General features: G+C 53.1%; 3 non-coding genes across 3 annotated transcripts in view; all 3 read left to right on the plus strand.

Moving 5' to 3' along the window:
- Positions 1 to 4,387: 4,387 nt before the first annotated feature.
- On the plus strand, positions 4,388 to 6,300 carry LOC124570339. The gene has a single exon (XR_006971656.1). It is a non-coding gene; the product is annotated as a small subunit ribosomal RNA (ribosomal RNA).
- A 350-nt stretch (positions 6,301 to 6,650) lies between these two features.
- Positions 6,651 to 6,807, plus strand: LOC124570335. The gene has a single exon (XR_006971652.1). It is a non-coding gene; the product is annotated as a 5.8S ribosomal RNA (ribosomal RNA).
- Positions 6,808 to 6,999: 192 nt separating this feature from the next.
- The window catches only part of LOC124570341, a 4,226-nt gene continuing 3,725 nt past the window's right edge, over positions 7,000 to 7,500 (plus strand). The window contains exon 1 of the ribosomal RNA XR_006971657.1: positions 7,000 to 7,500. This exon is cut by the window's right edge and continues 3,725 nt beyond it. This is a non-coding gene — a ribosomal RNA (large subunit ribosomal RNA).

Genomic DNA, 7,500 nt, shown 5'->3' on the forward strand with positions numbered 1-7,500 from the left:
GTATACAACCTGTCCGTATACATGCTGAAAGACTCTGCTCACAATCACAACCACACGTCAGCCACACACCCTTATCACGCACTACTCTCTGCCTGTAACACGCACACCAGACAATATGTAAGCACCAGCATGGAACAACACCCAGTGCATCCTCTCCGCCACATTAGGACAATCCACACTGTCAAAACCAGACTGGGAGGTCCACTCAGAAAACAGGAATATCCCACCCACCCGACAACCACCATTGCTCAGCCAAGCCACCAACACCCACACATGTCCTACACAGGGGTGCACCCAAACATCACAATACTGCCTCCTCTCACAGCACACAAACAATGGCAGGAATGAAAGACACAGGTCTGCCACAAGCATGGAATGAGAGCGCCGCCTGTCCATGAGCCAAAGGTGCATCCTGACGTGGCAAATCAGATGATGCCGCAGGCATCCACTTACTATAATCACAATCAACAAACCGCCGCCCGCCCCCGCCCCCCATTAAACCTTTCCTTACAACAATGTGTACCTTAACCTAACCTATATCGTACCGTAACCTAACCTATATCGTACCGTAACCTAACCTATGTCGTACCGTAACCTAACCTATGTCGTACCGTAACCTAACCTATGTCGTAACCGTAACCTAACCTATGTCGTACCGTAACCTAACCTATGTCGTACCGTAACCTAACCATGTCGTACCGTAACCTAACCTATGTCGTACCCGTAACCTAACCTATGTCGTACCGTAACCTAACCTATGTCGTACCGTAACCTAACCTATGTCGTACCTTAACCTAACTATGTCGTACCTTAACCTAACCTATGTCGTACCTTAACCTAACCTATGTCGGACCTTAACCTAACCTATGTCGTACCTTACCTAACCTATGTCGTACCTTAACCTAAACTATGTCGTACCTTAACCTAACCTATGTCGTACCTTAACCTAACCTATGTCGTACCTTAACCTAACCTATGTCGTACCTTAACCTAACCTATGTCGTACCTTAACCTAACCTATGTCGTACCGTAACCTAACCTATGTCGTACTAACCTAACCTATGTCGTACCTTAACCTAACCTATGTCGTACCCTTTAACCTAACCTATGTCGTACCTTAACCTAACCTATGTCGTACCTTAACCTAACCTATGTCGTACCTTAACCTAACCTATGTCGTACCTTAACCTAACCTATGTCGTACCTTAACCTAACCTATGTCCGTACCTTAACCTAACCTATGTCGTACCTTAACCTAACCTATGTCGTACCTTAACCTAACCTATGTCGTACCTTAACCTAACCTATGTCGTACCTTAACCTAACCTATGTCGTACCTTAACCTAACCTATGTCGTACCTTAACCTAACCTATGTCGTACCTTAACCTAACCTATGTCGTACCTTAACCTAACCTATGTCGTACCTTAACCTAACCTATGTCGTACCTTAACCTAACCTATGTCGTACCTTAACCTAACCTATGTCGTACCTTAACCTAACCTATGTCGTACCTTAACCTAACCTATGTCGTACCTTACCCTAACCTATGTCGTACCTTAACCTAACCTATGTCGTACCTTAACCTAACCTGTATTGCGCCTTAACCTAACCTGTATTGCGCCTTAACCTATACCTGTATTGCGCCTTAACGTAACCTGTATTGCGCCTTAACGTAACCTGTATTGCGCCTAACGTAACCTGTATTGCGCCTTAACGTAACCTGTATTGCGCCTTAACGTAAACCTGTATTGCGCCTTAACGTAACCTGTATTGCGCCTTAAAGTAACCTGTATTGCGCCTTAACGTAACCTGTATTGCGCCTTAACGTACCTGTATTGCGCCTTAACGTAACCTGTATTGCGCCTTAACGTAACCTGTATTGCGCCTTAACGTAACCTGTATTGCGCCTTAACGTACCCTGTATTGCGCCTTAACGTAACCTGTATTGCGCCTTAACGTAACCTGTATTGCGCCTTATCGTAACCTGTATTGCGCCTTAACGTAACCTGTATTGCGCCTTAACGTAACCTGTATTGCGCCTTAACGTAACCTGTATTGCGCCTTAACGTAACCTGTATTGCGCCTTAACGTAACCTGTATTGCGCCTTAACGTAACCTGCATTGCGCCTTAACGTAACCTGCATTGCGCCTTAACGTAACCTGTATTGCGCCTTAACGTAACCTGTATTGCGCCTTAACGTAACCTGTATTGCGCCTTAACGTAACCTGTATTGCGCCTTAACGTAACCTGTATTGCGCCTTAACGTAACCTGTATTGCGCCTTAACGTAACCTGTATTGCGCCTTAACGTAACCGATATTGCGCCTTAACGTAACCTATATTGCGCCGTAACGTAACCTATATTGCGCCGTAACGTAACCCACATTGCCCCTTAACGTAACCCCACATTGCCCCTTAACGTAACCCACATTGCCCCTTAACGTAACCCAACACACGTTGGGCCTTAACCCAACACACGTTGGGCCTTAACCCAACACACGTTGGGCCTTAACCCAACACACGTTGGGCCTTTAACCCAACACACGTTGGGCCTTAACCCAACACACGTTGGGCCCTAACCACCAACAACGTTGGGCCTTAAACCCAACACACGTTGGGCCTTAACCCAACACACGTTGGGGCCTTAACCCAACACACGTTGGGCCTTAACCTGCTCTGTAATTGTCATACGACGCGTTAAATTAGTGTAGTGTTGCCTAACTGCAACCCCCGCAATATAGTTTGCTACTCGCACTGCCCGGTCCCCAGTGTATCGCTTCATGTTAAACACCTTGCAGCTATACACTGTAATGTGGATGGCAGCAGGACGTACATGCTCAATGCCCTTTGCAGTTGTTCATTGGCATTTGCAGTTGTTCATTGGCATTCGCATGTGCGAAGCACTTAGCCTACGCTGTGGTACGGCCTGTGTCAACTGTCCGCTGATGTTGTACGTCCAAATCACACACTGTACTGCACATTGGTCCTCATGTACTGAATGATACATCGTGGTACATGTGACCGTACAACGACTGCGCCAACAACGGCGAACCATGCGGTCCAAATGTTGTGCACTCAGCTACGTGTCGTCTCCCTATAAGAGCTGGATTGCAGTGTGGTATGCCCTGGATGGCGATCAGCATGAGCCGTCTGTTGATGTAGTGGCGCGTGTTGTCAGACGTAGTCGTCTCTTCTCACACACCGTGATAGCATGGTGCACTGCGTTCCACATCTGCGACATGCGACAGAGGCCGGTTGACAGTCGTTCGCGCAATGGACATCGCATACGTACGGGGGCCACCTTCCACGTGTTCGCGAAGCGTGCACATGTTGTTGCGTGTATGTGGGCAGACATAGTGTGTCGTGACACCTGACACAGGCATGCAACAATCGTTGAATTTGCAAATGGCGATGGACGCCTACGTTTGCTGGTGACGTTATGCAAATGAACAACTGGTAAACCGTTGTGGTGCGGTTGTTCTCGCTAGAGGTGAATCAGTGATGGCGACGATCGGTTGAGCTACCAACCGTTTGTTCCAGCGATACCACCATTGCCCACGAACGTGAATGGCATCTGGGTGTGAAGCGATACGCGGCGGTGGCTGGGTGGGACCGTCCCCGGCCGGTGAGGGGGGGCCTCCCGGCGTGCTGGCCGCGCGGTGCGTGGGCGCACGCGCTACAGCCGGCTGGTGGGGCGGCCAGTGGCAGGCGCGCCGGCCGACGGAGGCGGCAGGCGGCGCAGCTGCGCGCCGGCGCACCCTGCACGCGGCGCCGTGCGGCCAAAGTAGGTCCTCGCGGGCCCGGTGCGAAGCGCGGTGGACATCTGCTGTGTGCTGGTCCGATTGAGGACTGTGTGCGCTGAGGATGCGCCGCCGCCCGGCGCTCGGCGCCGCGACGCCGTCTGCTGCTCGGTCGCCTCTGCGGTTCTCGCAGGTGGTTTGTATCGCAGCTGTGCGGACGTGTGGCGCGTGCGCTGTGCTGGGAGAGTTCGCTTCGGCACCCAAGTGGGGCTTTTGTCCTTCTGTGGCGCTGGCGTTGGAGCTGCCGGTCACCGTAGGTGGCGCGTGTTGTCATCCCGCCGGCAATGCCACGACAGCACGCTCCCGGGCCTCTGTCGGCAGCGGCAAGCTCAGTTGGGAGCACGGGTGGTCGCACCTAAAGCGTCTACTCGCCAAACTCCGGGCGATTGCGCCTCTCTCGAACCCGACCAAGTACTTAGGACGGCGCTGCGCGCCGCCGGGACCTGAGAGGGTTTCGAGGTGTATTGTGCAGGGGAGCTCAGCCTCCTCCTGTTTGCAGAATAATTGAGCGGACGCTTGCGTGTTCGCGCGGGCCCCCGGGACACACTCCCGGGCGGCCGGCTGCTCAGCTCTAGTTGACGCAGCTCCCTGGTTGATCCTGCCAGTAGTCATATGCTTGTCTCAAAGATTAAGCCATGCATGTCCTCAGTACAAGCCGCATTAAGGTGAAACCGCGAATGGCTCATTAAATCAGTTATGGTTCCTTAGATCGTACCCACGTTACTTGGATAACTGTGGTAATTCTAGAGCTAATACATGCAAACAGAGTCCCGACCAGAGATGGAAGGGACGCTTTTATTAGATCAAAACCAATCGGTCGGGCTCGTCCGGTCCGTTTGCCTTGGTGACTCTGAATAACTTTGGGCTGATCGCACGGTCCTCGTACCGGCGACGCATCTTTCAAATGTCTGCCTTATCAACTGTCGATGGTAGGTTCTGCGCCTACCATGGTTGTAACGGGTAACGGGGAATCAGGGTTCGATTCCGGAGAGGGAGCCTGAGAAACGGCTACCACATCCAAGGAAGGCAGCAGGCGCGCAAATTACCCACTCCCGGCACGGGGAGGTAGTGACGAAAAATAACGATACGGGACTCATCCGAGGCCCCGTAATCGGAATGAGTACACTTTTAAATCCTTTAACGAGTATCTATTGGAGGGCAAGTCTGGTGCCAGCAGCCGCGGTAATTCCAGCTCCAATAGCGTATATTAAAGTTGTTGCGGTTAAAAAGCTCGTAGTTGGATTTGTGTCCCCACGCTGTTGGTTCACCGCCCGTCGGTGTTTAACTGGCATGTATCGTGGGACGTCCTGCCGGTGGGGCGAGCCGAAGGCGTGCGACGCGCCTCGTGCGTGCTCGTGCGTCCCGAGGCGGACCCCGTTGCAATCCTACCAGGGTGCTCTTGAGTGAGTGTCTCGGTGGGCCGGCACGTTTACTTTGAACAAATTAGAGTGCTTAAAGCAGGCAAGCCCGCCTGAATACTGTGTGCATGGAATAATGGAATAGGACCTCGGTTCTATTTTGTTGGTTTCGGAACCCGAGGTAATGATTAATAGGACAGGCGGGGGCATTCGTATTGCGACGTTAGAGGTGAAATTCTTGGATCGTCGCAAGACGAACAGAAGCGAAAGCATTTGCCAAGTATGTTTTCATTAATCAAGAACGAAAGTTAGAGGTTCGAAGGCGATCAGATACCGCCCTAGTTCTAACCATAAACGATGCCAGCCAGCGATCCGCCGCAGTTCCTCCGATGACTCGGCGGGCAGCCTCCGGGAAACCAAAGCTTTTGGGTTCCGGGGGAAGTATGGTTGCAAAGCTGAAACTTAAAGGAATTGACGGAAGGGCACCACCAGGAGTGGAGCCTGCGGCTTAATTTGACTCAACACGGGAAACCTCACCAGGCCCGGACACCGGAAGGATTGACAGATTGATAGCTCTTTCTTGATTCGGTGGGTGGTGGTGCATGGCCGTTCTTAGTTGGTGGAGCGATTTGTCTGGTTAATTCCGATAACGAACGAGGACTCTAGCCTGCTAACTAGTCGCGTGACATCCTTCGTGCTGTCAGCGATTACTTTTCTTCTTAGAGGGACAGGCGGCTTCTAGCCGCACGAGATTGAGCATATAACAGGTCTGTGATGCCCTTAGATGTTCTGGGCCGCACGCGCGCTACACTGAAAGGAATCAGCGTGTCTTCCTAGGCCGAAAGGTCGGGGTACCCGCTGAACCTCCTTCGTGCTAGGGATTGGGGCTTGCAATTGTTCCCCATGAACGAGGAATTCCCAGTAAGCGCGAGTCATAAGCTCGCGTTGATTACGTCCCTGCCCTTTGTACACACCGCCCGTCGCTACTACCGATTGAATGATTTAGTGAGGTCTTCGGACTGGTACGCGGCATTGACTCTGTCGTTGCCGATGCTACCGGAAAGATGACCAAACTTGATCATTTAGAGGAAGTAAAAGTCGTAACAAGTTTCCGTAGGTGAACCTGCGGAAGGATCATTACCGACTAGACTGCTGTCGTTCGATGTGCGTGTCGTGTCGCGCAACACGCTCCTGTACGGCTCGCAGTAGCCGTGCGCCGCGTGCGGAACCACGCGTGCTTCTCAAAACTAACGCCAATGTTGTGTGGTACGAGCGCTGAAGCGCTGGAGCGGCTGGCCTGCGGCACCTGGCGCCTGGCGCCGGTTTTGAATGACTTTCGCCCGACTGCCCTGTCCGCTCCGGTGTGGAGCCGTACGACGCCCATCGGCCGTGAGGCCGTTGGACACAGAACGCTTGAACAGGGGCCGCCACACGCCTACGTCCCGCCTATGCAACTGTCTTGAAAGAGACAGTGGAAACTAAGAAAAGATCACCCAGGACGGTGGATCACTCGGCTCGTGGGTCGATGAAGAACGCAGCAAATTGCGCGTCGACATGTGAACTGCAAGGACACATGAAACATCGACGTTTCGAACGCACATTGCGGTCCATGGATTCCGTTCCCGGGCCACGTCTGGCTGAGGGTCGGCTACGTATACTGAAGCGCGCGGCGTTTGCCCCGCTTCGCAGACCTGGGAGCGTCGCGGCCGGCCTGTGGGGACCGGCCGCGCCTCCTGAAACGTGCGATGCGCGCCCGTCGCCTGGCGGTTCGCATACCGGTACTTACTCGGTAGCGTGCACAGCCGGCTGGCGGTGTGGTCGTGCGACATCCTCGTACAACGACCTCAGAGCAGGCGAGACTACCCGCTGAATTTAAGCATATTACTAAGCGGAGGAAAAGAAACTAACAAGGATTCCCCCAGTAGCGGCGAGCGAACAGGGAAGAGTCCAGCACCGAACCCCGCAGGCTGCCGCCTGTCGTGGCATGTGGTGTTTGGGAGGGTTCCACTACCCCGACGCCTCGCGCCGAGCCCAAGTCCAACTTGAATGAGGCCACGGCCCGTAGAGGGTGGCCAGGCCCGTAGCGGCCGGTGCGAGCGTCCGGCGGGACCTCTCCTTCGAGTCGGGTTGCTTGAGAGTGCAGCTCCAAGTGGGTGGTAAACTCCATCTGAGACTAAATATGACCACGAGACCGATAGCGAACAAGTACCGTGAGGGAAAGTTGAAAAGAACTTTGAAGAGAGAGTTCAAAAGTACGTGAAACCGTTCTGGGGTAAACGTGAGAAGTCCGAAAGGTCGAACGGGTGAGATTCACGCCCATCCGGCCACAGGCCTCCGCCC

Source organism: Schistocerca americana, unplaced genomic scaffold, assembly GCF_021461395.2.
Source record: "Schistocerca americana isolate TAMUIC-IGC-003095 unplaced genomic scaffold, iqSchAmer2.1 HiC_scaffold_1627, whole genome shotgun sequence".
Classification (NCBI taxonomy): domain Eukaryota; kingdom Metazoa; phylum Arthropoda; class Insecta; order Orthoptera; family Acrididae; genus Schistocerca; species Schistocerca americana.